The sequence below is a fragment of the Zalophus californianus genome, chromosome 7, assembly GCF_009762305.2.
Source record: "Zalophus californianus isolate mZalCal1 chromosome 7, mZalCal1.pri.v2, whole genome shotgun sequence".
Lineage (NCBI taxonomy): Eukaryota > Metazoa > Chordata > Mammalia > Carnivora > Otariidae > Zalophus > Zalophus californianus.
In genome coordinates, this window is record NC_045601.1 from 89,833,951 (window position 1) to 89,849,213 (window position 15,263).

Consider the following 15,263-nt stretch of genomic DNA (forward strand, 5'->3'; position numbering starts at 1 on the left):
AGCTATCTTGAATGCACAAACGTGTTGAGCTTTTATCACAGCCAACATCTGGCTTTAATTGCATGAAAGACTTTAAGTGAGACTTCCAGTCAAACCTTTCCTAAATCTATATCCCACAAAATGGTGAACTAACTGAAATGGTTACTTTAAACTTCTAAGGTTTAGGATAATTTTTTTTTATCTTTCAAAAGACAGCTGCAATATAGCCTGTATTTAATAACTTGCTGTAGAATTATCCTAAGATTTGGTGATCATCCTTTTTCCATTTTACTTTTCTCCCTTTTAAAGTAAAAATTTTTATAGCTCTATCTATTGTCTAACTTTCATCTCTCCTGTCTCATCTTTTTTTTCTTTTGTTTCCTCCAAATGATTTATACATGTATATATACATATATTATATATATAGATATTATTAATATACATATCCATTCATATGCCAGGTTGCTATGAGACAACCACTAATTAACAGTCTTGAAAACTCTTTTGTCTAGCTTAAAAGCTCTAGAACTTACTCCTTTAAATCTTTCAGATACTTGAAAAAGGACCTAGAGCCATTCTCTTGATTTGATCTTTATCTTACATTTCCTTACTGCAATTACACAATATTTTGTTTTCAAAAGAACTGTAATTACACAATATTTTGTTTTCAAAAGAACAAAATGTAAAAGGGTTTTACTCTCTGAGCAGGTAAATTCTGGATCCTCTCTATTTTCTCTACAGGCAGCTTGCAAACTGTATTCTTTAGTTCATCTCTCTCTTCATATACCTTATTATGAATGTCAAACAGAAGACAATTGAAATTTTATACCTAGAAATAGCCATAGCCAAATCCATTAAGTCCATTAGATGTAATTGTCCATCTTCCATTTTATTAACAGAGATGATTTTCTAATTGTTTCACCATTACACAATATGAGAAACTATTTTTAGCCTGCTATGGCAGTTTCCTCACTAATTTTCCATCTATTAACAGATTATGTGCCACATTCCAGCTTTTTAATGTTTCCTCATTGCTTTTCAAGATTCCACCAACTACCTTTTCCAAATGTTTTTAGAAATTTATTATGTAACACCCCACTTCCAATTCTGTATCAGTCAACATATGCTACGTAAAATAGTACCCTAATACCAAGAAAGTTAAAACACAAACATTTATTGTTTTCTCATGATCTGTAGATTGTGGTGGTTCTTCAACCCTGATACAAAGTCAGCTGAGGCTGAACGACGGGGGTACCTCAATCATGTCTGTGGGAGTTGGAGGCTGGGATATCTGAGAAAACTTAAAACCTCTCTCCCTCCTAGTTCAGACTTGAGAAGAGATTCCATCATCAAGGGGAGGCACATACCAGTGCAAAACAACGTTTCAAGTCCTGGTGTATATCATTTGCTATTTGCAGTTGGAAAAATCAAATCAAAAGCCAATTTCTATTCAAGTGGTGGAGAATCAGACTCTATCTTTTAACGAAAAGAAAGTCAAAGTCATGTTATATAGGGATACGGATACAAAGAGGGAGGGACAAATTGGTAGTCATTCCTGAAATAATCTAACACAGTTGAAATAGAACATGTTAAACTGGGTCCTCTTTGAGCTTTATACACATGAAAAGAGACTTGTTTGCCAAGCAGCTAATAAGTCAAATGAGCGGATTTCTTTTAGAGAATTTGCATGGAGTATGTACTTCTTTGTAAAAGAACGCTTTTTGCAGGCCAGTGCAGTCCACTCTTTGATTATCACAATTTCCTGAAACAGTGAAGTATATCCAAAACTTGAAGATGCTAACTTCTCTTTTCTCTCTCTCCCTCTCTTTCTCTCTCAGGTGTGTTTGTTTTATGATTCTTCAGACCATTTTCTATATTCACTGGCTTTAATAAAATACTAATCTGCTTTACAAAAAAAAAAAAAAAGAACCCCCTTTGCTATGGCACTGAAAACCACTTCTGCATTTCACACATCTAATTACACATGAATAGATAAGTGTACATATAAGTAGAATCAAATATGTTCTCTTGTTCAACAATTTGAGAGACACTGAAAGAAGACCCAAGTTAGATCAATGTCAAGTGGATAAATAAAGGTTAACAAATTCCATCTGCCTTATTTCTTGAATCTTTACCAATCGATATTTTCTAAGATCTTTGACATACTCTAGTGTCCTTTCCATAAATTTGACCTCAATGTATGCATGCATGTTTGCATGATGAGACTGGTTTGCAATACCATTCAGAAGCTTACAATTAAGAATTTTGTTTAAGGAAGTGACTTGAGTTAGGATTCACAGACAGGTATATCTGAGTCCAATGCTGTGCTCTTCCCACTGAATCATGCTGCTTCAGCAACTAATCAGATAAAGCGTTATTAAACTTACTCTCTTCTCCTCTGCATTTCTCCTAGGCTTTTCTCCTGAGAAGGAGAGATGAAAACAGAATTATGGAAGACTGTTGTAGCAGAGAAATTGATCATAATATAGGATAAGGAAATAATGGATCAGAATTTATGATCTTGCTCTTACAAGATTTTTTACTACCCAATTTTTTTTTTTTAACTTTCGTACTCTTCACTTTGGTTCTCTCTTTACAGAGATTCTTCATCACATTTATTAAAGTTTATTAGTATTCTTATGCTTGAAAGTTACATATATTCTTTTTCTTTTTCTTTTTCCTTCTTTTTAAGTTGCTACATTCTGTAAAAGTCTAAGCAGAAAATGATCAGGGAAGCTTACTAAGGGAATAATGTGTTAAATTCCATGATCATAGCATCTGGAAAGTTTACTGGATATACTTTGTAAGTATATATGACCAAGAACCTGTTTCCAAAGGTGCAAAAAAAGTCTTGATATCTTTAGAAAATATCAGGGTAGTTAACCCTGGATGGGGCACAGTGTTAACATTATAGTTTTACTAGGTCACGAGTATCTCAAATAAAATAAAAGATCTTTCCCAACCTATTGATAAACTATGCAAAAGTTCTCATGCAATTCCTCATATAAAATAGGTACTTAACATTTTCTTTCATTAAGAAGAAAGTAAATTCCTAAACATACTAAGACAGTAACTAGTTCTGATAATGAAAAAGCTTAAGTTCATGACACTCTCCTGTTTTTATGATCTTTAGGGTCTTTGTCATACATATAATTATCTCCAGCATGCAGATATCATTGAACGAATATCCCTGCCATTGGATATTAAGTCAGTTACAACTCATTTCTGCAGCCTTAACAACAAATTGCAGCATTCAGATTTGTATTATTCATCAAAAATCACTTTTTAATAATCTTACCTTAGATTTGCTACAATTAGCATAATTGAAAATGCCATAAAACCAATAATAAACCTCAAATTTAAATACATTTAAATAAATAATAATAATGTTTTTCTCTGTCCAGTAGTCACTAAATTAATGATTCTATAGCAAATATTGAATACATACTCCGTGTAGACGTAGAGCATCAACATTATCTAGGGTACAAATTATTGTCCAAAAATGGGCTATTGGGCAAAGTGCACATGTTATTATCATGTTCTTCAAGACCATCAGCATCAGTATCAGCATCATGAACAACTTTATAGCATGTTTCAGAAGTACAGGGAAATTAGTATCAGTTTCCTTCTAATAAATTATCTTCTCTATATTTCCTACAAATAAAAATAAAACATTTCCTTTTCATAAACTTGATTCTTTACATTATGTCGACATTTATTTCTATTATAAATAAACAAGATATATACTATAAATAATGTATCTAAAGAGCACAACTTAATACATGAGAGACGTATAATTCCTGAACACAGAAAAATTTGAAAAAAATGATGGAAAAATTATTTGCACTTAAAAAAACATACAAATCAAGTTTTCAGAGGGTATAGCTAATAATGAAGTTTATCATTTAATTTTGCAAAGCCAAACTTCAGTATTTTTGCATAATTATATGTAGTTTTATGAATATTTCTAGAATCTATGATAATCTTTATATCTATTCCCCGAGACTCCCTGTGAGGCAAAAATGAGTCTATTGTTAAACAACTTCATTCACTAAAATTAATGAACCTGCATTTCTCAGGACAATTGGTATGCTGTCATGTGGTTTATTTAAAAATAATTGTAATAGTACTCAGTAGGTTTAGAAATAATTGAAATTGCTGTATTATTTCCATGTTACAATAAAATGAGTTGTTAGAAGTGCCTAGAGTATTAGGGATTTATATTGAAAGACTTTGATTAGTTTTCCTGGAATTGAGAATAAAGGTATATGTGTAAAAGTTTATTATGCTCTTGAAATAGTAGTAAGTTTAAGATGCAAATTTTTAAGATAGAGGACATATTATATATCTTCAATAAAATTTTTTGAGATTGTGAAATCAAAGATCCTACTTTACTAAATTATAAAGAAACACTTTCTCAAGTTGTTTTGTATATGAAATAATATATGGAAAATTAATTCAAGTCAATTAGTAATCTAATGGAATCATTTTGATTTTGATATAGTTCTTTCATACACTGGAACCAAATAAAACAGATTTGGTATTGAGTATAACATTAAGTGTGATAAACCTAATATGAGCTCTTTTTAAATACTTAAAAATGGATTTCAGATATGCATATATACAAATTCATTATATACTGGGTGCTTTCAGTATTCAGTAATTGCCTAAGATATTTTATACCACTTTGAAGAAAACATAACAGATAATTATTATAAGCATTATGATGGGAGAAAGCAGATAAGATATAGGAACATATAGAAAGGGTATTTTTCCATGGTATGAGGTGAGATAATGGTATCAGTGAAGCAAAAGAGGTTATTTCTTTTTTTTTTAAAGATTTTATTTATTTATTTGAGAGAGAGATAATGAGAGACAGAGAGCACAAGAGGGAAGAGGGTCAGAGGAAGAAGCAGACTCCCCGCTGAGCAGGGAGCCCGATATGGGACTCAATTCCTGGACTCCAGGATCATGACCTGAGCCGAAGGCAGTCGCTTAACCAACGGAGCCACCCAGGCGCCCGCAAAAGAGGTTATTTCATATTTAATACAGTATTAATTCTGAACAGTATTTATTTTGAAATAATGTTAATCTTCCAGAAGACTAGCAAAGGTAGCACAGAGTTTCAAATATCCTTCACTGAGTTTCCCCTTGTGGTAAAATCTTACATAACCATGGTATAATAAGCAAAAATAAATAAATTATTATTATTGGCACAATACTATCAACCAAACTACATACTTTATTAAGATTTTCCCATTTTTTTAATAGACCATTTTACTGATGTATGATTGACAAGTAAAAAATTGTACATAATTATAATATATACAATTTAATGAGTTTGGGCATAATATACACCTATAAAACCATCAATGCCATCAAGGTCATAGACATATCTACCATCACCCAAAGTTACCTCCCATCCCCTTTATTACTGTTATTGTTATTGTTTTTAAGTACACATGTACATAGTTTTTAAATGTGTGGTAGGACATTTAACATAAGATCTGCCTTCTTAGCAAATTCTAAGTCTACTATAGACACTGTGCTGTATACTAGATCATTAGAACCTATCTATTTTACATAACTTATTTCTTTTTGAATATTCAATCTAGGATCCCACATTGCATTTAGTCTTCATTTCTCCTTAGTGTCCTTCTGTCTGTGAAAGTTACTCGGTCCTTTCTTGCATTTCATGACCAGGACACTTTTGAAGAATACTGATCAGGTATTTTTTGAATGTCTCTCAGCTTGGGATTTTTCTTTAATACTTTCCATGATTACACTGAAATTATGAATTTTGGGGAAAATACCAGTGATGAGATATACCTTTCTCATGACATCATATCTGGGGATACATGATACTAATATGTCTCATTACAGGTGATGTTCAGCTTGATCACCTAATTAAGTGTCCACCAAGCTACTTCAGTGGAAATTTACAACTTTCCCCTTTCCATACCCTATTCATTAGAGGCATGTGGCTACATCTAAACTATACTCAAGAAGAAGAAAAGTCAGCTCAACCTCCTGGAACAAGGAAAATAAAAAAATATTTGGACATATGTTAAAACCATCATAGTAATTTATAAATATTTGGGGGGACACTTTAGGTTTGCAAATATCATCTTTAAACTTTTACCCACTAATTTTAATATTCATCAGTGGATCTTGCCTATAGTAATTATTACATTAATTTTATAATATTGATCTATTTCTCTCCTTACTTGGACAATTCTTTATTGGAAACTTTCTGTAAGGAAAAGTTGTCCTTTCCACACAATTTATTTATATATTTAATCATTCCTAATGACTATCAGTATGGACTCATGGATATTTATTTTATTTGGGGGGTTATAATAACTAGTATTCTTTGAATAAATTTTTACATACTTTTCTATAATTTCATTTTTATTATTCACTTGGCAACAAGAATTGGTTGTAATCCACTAGTATTTTTGAAGATACTTTCTATATATACTTTATATTAGCTTATTTCTGCTATTATCTGTTAATAATAGATACTGAAACAAAATTGTAATTTTTTTCAAATCTACCATGAATATAAAATTTCCACTGTTTATTACATTAATTATGGCTAATACCTATAATAAAAATATTTACAAAACATCCTTAACCAAATAATCAAATATCAGTCATGTTATTTCATCAAAAATCTTCAAATACAGTTTCCTTCTTTTTTCAAAATTTCAATAACAGAAATTTAAATTAAGTAATATCTTATAATGTAATAGTCTTGATCATTTATTTATCTAACTAAATTGGAAATTCTTCTACCTAAAATAAATTTTGATATTTGTTGATTTACATTGTAGTTCTATTTTTAACTTCCTGTTTTGTCTAGTATATCAAATTAACACAATCCTGAGGCAACATGGATTGTTAAATGAATGCAAGCTGGTAAAAGCTACTTAATCATCCAAAAATAAGGAGAATGTGCATTGAAATTCAGGATGACTTTCACTTTCAGAACATTCTCTCTTCCAGTTACTCCTAGAACTCTTTACTGTCTATTCCCAGTACCACAGTGGAGATAGGCAAGCCAAAAGTGAACAAATGACTATTCTCCTTTTCCATAATTCTACAAAATATCATATCTAAAAATTAAAATATAAGATTTGGAACATATTAGAAGGAGTAGAAGATGTGTGCATTCAAAAATAACCTATCAAATATGTATTTTCCTTATAAGCATGATAATATCTATATCCATACACTAACTTCTGACAGAGAAACCCCCTGAAGATACCATTTTATTAATTTTGTACTATCAAGTACAGTGCGTGCATTGTTTATATATAATTGTTCTGCCTATAATAGTTCTTTGAGTTATTGTCAAAAATTACAAACAGTGAACATGCATTTTGTCCCTGCTTCTGACAGGTTATCCATTGAAAAGCCTTTCTAAAGCTTGGAATACTTGGGACCTAGAGTTTTTATATTGTATTTTTTTTTTTTTTTTTTGGTCTTGGATTTTTTGGTCTGGTTGCCATTCTGTATGAAAGGTAAACACCTATTCTGAATCCAGTCTGCACAGAAAAGCCCTCAGGTACAAAAGGCAGGACAGCAGACAAAATCTTAATTATTCTCCTAATTGACTTATTGTCAATGTTATTTGTCCCGTATATATCTTTTGATGATCTCAGTTTTTGTGTCAATAAAGCTATGTGATAAATGCACATGTTATGTTTGATATTTTCACATTAAAAAAAATAACAAAATACACAAGCAAATGACATGACAATAAGACTTCCTCATTCATCACAAGCAATATTTGAATTTTATCAATCCTGTATTAAATCACATTGTTCAAAAATATAAAGGAACACAAATTAATATAGAAACAAAATTAAGTATGGCTAAAAATAAAATCACAGTATATCCAGAGAAATAAGGAAAAAATAAAAACACAATATCACAAGCATAGAAACAGTAAATAATAATAATAATGTTAAGAAAATTCTCATGTATAAGAATTCAACTTCAGATGTCTCCAACATTCATTTTAGTTTGATTCTCAGAATAATAGTGATATGTAAAGATAAATATGAAAATAATGTACTGTTTTCTCATTCAGAGAAGTATACAAACAAAACCTTTAGCTCTATAATTTAAATAATTCTAGCTACATATATATTTTAATCTTCCTACAAACTTAAAATTTAATTTTGCATAGAATCTTTCTTTAAGGGTTGCTTAGCTAGACCATTTACTAATCTGTCCAGGCCTACTCCTAGCTACTCTGCTCAAACTTAAGCTGACTTTCTAAAAGTAATAGCTTTTGGGGGCACCTGGGTGGCTCAGATGGTTAAGCGTCTGCCTCTGGCTCAGGTCATGATCCCAGGGTCCTGGGATCAAGCCCCACATCGGGCTCCTGGCTCAGCGGGGAGCCTGCTTCTCCCTCTGCCCCTGCCTCTCTCGCTGCTCGTGCTCTATCTCTGTGTCTCAAATGAATAAAGAAAAAATCTAAATCAAAAAATAAATAAATAAAAGTAATAGCTTTTTGAAAAACAAAGCTCTTTAACATTTATTTCTGGTTTATTCCCTCCTCATACATGGTAGTAACCTTTACTTTATATACTTTTTCTCCACAAACAGAACCAACCTAACACTGTTTAGAGTCCACCAAAGCTAAATCCTAATCAAACAAACACCCTGATTTTGTTCTAGTACTGGCCAATTAGCACAAATCACCAAATGACCAATTTACTCAAAGCAAATGTGTCAAAGGAAAGTTTCCTAAATGATTCACCAAATGAACTTTCACCAAATTATTGGATTCCCCCCTCCCCGACAAAGTCAAAATCGCCATAGCTTCAGCTGCTCTGCAATAGCTTTTGCAAGGATTACTAGCCCACCTGGGTTCTCAGATTTGTGTGTTTTCCATATTGGAATGCTCCAAGTTGAAATGTGACTAGTGGGCTGCTCTCTCTCTCTCTCTCTCCTTATTTTTCATCTTTTTTCTTCCATCTTTACTGAGATATAACTGATATAAAGCATTGTATATGTTTAAGGTGTACAATATGGTGATTAGGTACAGTAATATAAATTCTTATAATAAGATAGTTAACATATCCTGTCACGTGGTTACCATTTTGTTGTTATTATGGTGAGAACATTTAAAATATACTCTTATAGCAACCTTAAAATATACAATACCAGTTTTGTTAATTATAGTTACTATGCTATACATTAGATACCTGGAACTTATTCCTCGTATAAAAGGATGTTTGTATCCTTTGGCCACATCTCATTTGCTTCATGCCCTTGCTGTTGGTGACCACTGTTCCACTCTGCACTTCTATGAGTTCAGCTTTTTAAGATTTGAAATATAAGTGAAATCATATAGTATTTGTCTTATATATCTGATTTATTTCATTTAGTATGATGCCACAAGGTCCAACCTTATTTTCAAAAAAGGCAGATTTTCCTCTTCTTATCAGCTGGATAATGTTCTACTGTGTGTGTGTGTGTGTGTGTGTGTGTGTGTGTGTGTGTGTGTGTGTGTTGTATGTACACCATATCTATATCTGTATATCTATATTTATATCTTATCTATCATCTGTGTGTGTTTATGTATGTGTGTGTGTGTAAAATGTGAGATATATATATTACATTTTTTTATCCACTCAACTGTCAATGGATATTTGCTGATTCCATGTCTTACCTAATGTCAATAATGCTGTAGTGGCCATGGGAATGCAGATATCTCTTCTAGATCCTGATTTCATTTCCTTTGGCTATCTATCCAGAAGTGGATTTACTAGATCATATGGTAGTTCCATTTTGAACTTTTTGAGGAATCTCTACACTGTTTTCCCTAGGGGTGATACCAATTTACATTCTTCCTAACAATGTATGAGTGTGTCTTTTTCTCTGCATCCTCACCAGCATTTGTTATTTCTTGCTTTTTTGGTTGTAGTAGTTCTTTATATTTTTTTGGAAATTAACCCTTTGTCAGAGACATGGTTTTCAAGTATTTTATCCCATTCCATAGACTGTCTTTCAGTTAATTGATTGTTTCCTTTGCTGTACAGAAACTTTTTTAGTTTGATGTGGTCCTGCTTATTGATTTTTGCTTTTTTTTGTGTGTTTTTGGTGTCATAACCAAAAAATCCATGCCATGACCAATGTCAAGGAACTTTTTCCTCTATGTTTTCTTCTAGGAGTTTTACATTTTCTGGTCTTACATTTAAATGCTTAATCCCTTTCAAGTTTATTTGTTTTTTAGTGATGTGATATAGTGATTTACAATAATTATATATTTTGGTCTTTGTTCATAGTTCCTAGCTCACAGCTCACTAAACCCTTGGAATTTCCTAAGTGATAAGAGCAATGAGAATATCTTTCATTAAAATATTTGGTCTCCTGTCCTCAGTTACTGAAATCACTTAGAACTATAAGGTGAGAGGGATATCTTAGTATCTATAACAAGTGCCTTTCAACCACAAATGAGTTTATTTTAGCGAGGTAGCTTTTGGAAATCCTTGAAAGAAGTGGGGTCTGGTTGCCCGTGGGAACCCATTTATAGAGGGTTGGAAATTTCAGTCCCATCCCCTGATTTCCAGATGAAAGAAGTTGGAGTTTGAATCAGTCACAAATGGCCAATGATTTAATCAATCATGCTTATATAATGAAGCTTCCAGAAAGACCCAAAAGGATGAGATTTGGAGAGCTTCCAGGTCAGTCAACCAATATGCCTTCACATGCTACCGTGCCAGGTTAAGGGACCTCACCCTTTGGCTCTCTTAATCTGGCTATGATTCATATCCTTTGATATCTTTTGAAATAAACTGGTAATGTAGTGAGTAAACTCATTTCCTGAGTTCTGTGAGACACTCTAGCAAATTAATCAAACCCAAGGAGGGGGGTTATAGGAACCTCTGATTCATAGTTCATCAGTCAGAAGCACAGATAACAACCTGGACCTGAAATTGTCACCTGAAGTCAGGGCAGTCTTGTGGCACTGAGAACTTAACTTGTGCAATGTGATGCTATATCCAGTTAAATAAGGTCAGAATTGAGTTGAATTGTAAGACACCCACCTAGTGTGCTAGAATTCCTTGGTGGTTTGAGGAAGAAATAAAATATGCTGGTGATTAGATTTGGGTGCAGAATCATTAATGGTTTAAGAATTTCATTCTTTTTCACTCTTTTGCATGCAAATATCTAGTTTTCTCAGTACCACTTATCGAATAGACTATCATTTCTCCATTAAGTATTCTTGGCTCCTTTGTCAAATATTGACAGATTTTGGGGTTATTTATGGGGTCTCTATTCTGTCTATTGGTCTATGTGTCTGTTTTTATGCCAATACCACACTGATCTGATTACTATAGCTTTGTAAGTATAGTTTGAAATCAGGAAGTGTGATGCCTCCTATACTTTGCTTTTTTTCAAAATTGCTTTGTTTATTTAGAGTTGTGGTTTCATACAAATATTAGAATTTTTTTTCTATTTCTGTGAAAAATGTCATTGGGATTTTGATAGGAATTACATTGAACCTATAAGTAACTTTGTGTAGTATGGATGTTTTAACAATATTAACTTTTATGTTCCATGACAATTAGATATCTATATATTTTCATCTTCTTCAATTTTTTTATCAGTGATGTCTCATAGTTCTTGGTGTATAAAGTTTTCACTTGATTGAATTTATTCCTTAGTATTTTATTGTTTTTGATGTGCTTATAAATGGGATTGTTTTATTTCTTTTTCAGATAGTTTAGTGTTAATGTATAGAAACACAACTGATTTTTGCATATTGATTTTCTATAATGCAAATTTACTGAACTCACTGACTAGTTCTAACAGTTTTTGGTGGTCTTTAGAATTTTTTAAATACAAAATAATGTTGTCAGAAAGCAGAGACAATTTTACTTCTTTTTTTCCAAGATGGATGCATTTTATTTCCTTGTCTTGCCTATTGCTGTGACTCGAACTTACGGTACTCTATTGAATAGTAGTGGTGATAGTGGGCACATTTGTCTTTCTTGTTCCTGATCTTAGAGGGAAAACTTTCAAACTTTCACCATTGAGTATGATGTTAGCTATGGGCTTAACATACATGCCTTTTGTTATATTGAGATATGTTCCTTCTATACTGACTTTGTTGAATATTTTTAACACCAAAGGATGTTGAGTCTTATAAAATGTTTTTTTCCCTCTATCCATATGATTATATGATTTTTTAATTTTATTCTATTACTATGGTATATCACTTTTATTAATTTGCTTATGTTAATCCTTGAATCCCAGGAACAGACACACTTGATTACGGTGTGTAATTCATACTAATGTGCTTCTAAATTTAGTTTGCTAGCATTTTGTTAAGAATTTTTCATCTATATTCATCAGAGATATTGGCCTATAATTTTCTTTTCCTGTAATGTTCTTATCTGGTTTTGGTATCAGAATAATGCTGGACTCATTGAGTCCAATATTGGAGTCAATTAATGAGTCAATTAACTCATTGAAATGAGTTAATTTTTTGGAAGAATTGAGAAATATTGGCATTAATTTTTCTTTAAATGGTAAAACTCACTTATGAAGCCATTTGGTCCTAGGCTCTTCTTAGTTGGGAGGTTTTTGATTACTGCTTCAATCTTAATTGTTATTAACCTATTCATATCTTCTACTTCTTCATGATTCAGCCTTAGTAAATTGTATGTTTCTAGGAATATATTCACTTCTAGGTTGTCCAATTTGTTTGCATCTATTTATTCATAGTTGTCTCTTATAATCCTTTATATTTTTGTGGTATCAGTTGTATAACATTGGACTTGAACTATAGTTTAGCCCAAATGGGCCTAATAGATTTAATAGACATATATAGAACATTCCATCAAACAGCAGCAGAATACATATTCTTCTCAAACACACGGGAAATATTCTCCAGAATAGAACCTTTTCAGGTCACAAAACAAATCTTAGTAATTTTGAAAATATTGAAATCATACCAAATACATTTTCTGACCACAATAATATGAAATTAGAAATCAATAATAGGAGGGAAACTGGAAAATTCCCAAATGTGTGGAAATTAAGCAACACATCCATGACCAACCAATGAGTTAAAGAAAAAATCAAAGTGAACATCAAAAAATATCTTGAAACAAATGAAAATGGAAATACAACATATGAAAACTTACAGGATGCAGCAAAGGAATTCTAAAAAGAAAAATTATAGCACTAAATGGCTATGTTAAAAAAAAAGATCTTAAATAAACAATCTAACACTACATCTCAAGAAACTAGAAAAAGATAAATAACTAAGCCCAATGTTAGCAGAAAGAAAGAAATAACAAAGGCAAGGGCACAAATAAATAAATAGGCAATTGAAAAACAATGAAAAAGATCAATGAAAAAAAGGCTTAATAAAAAAAGAGAATACTCAAATAAAATTATAAATGAAAGAGAAGACATTACAATCGTTTCTGCTCTCCTGTCCTCTGCTCTTATGCCTGCCCTTGTATAGATTCCTGCTTGTTTTCCAGCATCTTCCCAGTCCCAACCTTTCTCGTGCTCCATCATTCTGATCCTGCCCCCAAGCTTTAACAGAATGACCAAGTAATGGATTAGAGTAGAAAAAGTTTTTAAGAAAGTGAGTAGCCTTTCAAAGTAGAAAAATTTTAAGTGGTATGAACCTTTCTCCAAGGCTCTTTCATTTCTTTTCCTTATAGAATCAGAGGCTGCATTCATATGACTTTAACTCCCCAAATGTAGGCATCAATTGCTATTAGAAAGAAGTGTCCCCCTACATCTTGGGGAGAGAGGTCCATTGTTAAACTTTGGAAGCAGTGGGGATATTAAGCCTCTTGAATACTTAAGAAAACTTTCTAGGGCATGGCCTTAATAAAGGAATAGAATGAAACATCCAATTAATCCTGAGCACCAGCAGGATCATATTGCCTGCTAGGTAGCCTTTCTAAGCCACCTGGCTGTTTTCTTTCTGCAGTAATTTCTTATTCAGCAAGGAAAGTATCCTTAGCTATGATTGTGTAGAAAAAAAATTTTAAATGTGTAGGTCAACATAAGGATCATTGAAAATTTACTATTTAGCAAAAATTTAAATACAGTAAGTATTCTCAAATGCATGTTTTACTTCACGGGCCATCTACAAAATCCAATTATGAAGATTCCTATATATATCCAAGCTTAGGATAAAATGGATAAAAATGTCCATCAAATACTTCCTTTATCAGAATCCAAATAAATAAGTCTCAACCAAAATATGTTAGTGTTCTTTGACATCTGACAGAATAGTGGCAATAAGAATCCAATATGGAAAAAATATCAAATTTTTAATTAAAGGCAGAATCCAATCTCTGCTTGCTGACCCTGCCTCACTCATATCAGCCTAATTCCATCCCTAAGTCAAACTACTAAACCCAACACAAATAAAATATAGAGAATAACAGTGTATTCATCACTAAACTATTGTTCATGAAAGGCATAATCCATTAAAGTCCACTTGGAAGCCAGAAATGTCAATAACATTAGGTATTGTTATTTTTTCTTTTTATAATATATATTAATTTTAAATCATTACCAATCTGACATATTTGGAATTCTTAATCTTTCTTCTAAGAATATCATCTATGAAAGCATTACATACTTTGAGTAGTTAAAATTATATTAAGCACCAAACCCTGTACTTGTTAATATAAAAGTGTCTCAAGAAATAACTATTGAACAACTAAATGAGAATGTGAAAAATGTTTTGATGGGAATACATAGTCCACCAATCCCTTGAAAAGATTAACTCCTTAATTATGTGTATTTTCAATTACTGGCAGACAAATTACTATAACTCTCTTGTGTTTCTTTCTATGTGTCTTCCATGCAGAGGCATTTTGATAACTCTTGTTCCAAGTTACATTTTCAAGGATGCTTGCATATTGCGCATCCTTAAAAGACAGATGCAGTGTCTCCTTCAAAAGCAGAGGATAGATTTGTTTGTTGACAGGAACAACAACCAAGCAGATTTGCTTGCAGCCATTTTAAAAGGTTAGGTTATTCTTAGCTCTAAGTAATGCAATTTGACTGCTTTTACAGCAACCCCTGCATCACTCTGCATCACTCTGTGGGAACTGGGGTTAAGAAGAACCAAGGCAAACCTGAAACGCATGCTGCTTGCTGTTGTGATTAATAAGTCATTTGTCTCTGACCCAGAAGACTCATGTCTTCTCCCAGCATTTATGAAACTGTAGCAGCCTAAGTTGTTAGCTTTTTAGTAGGCTAACATTTCAGATTCTTCAATG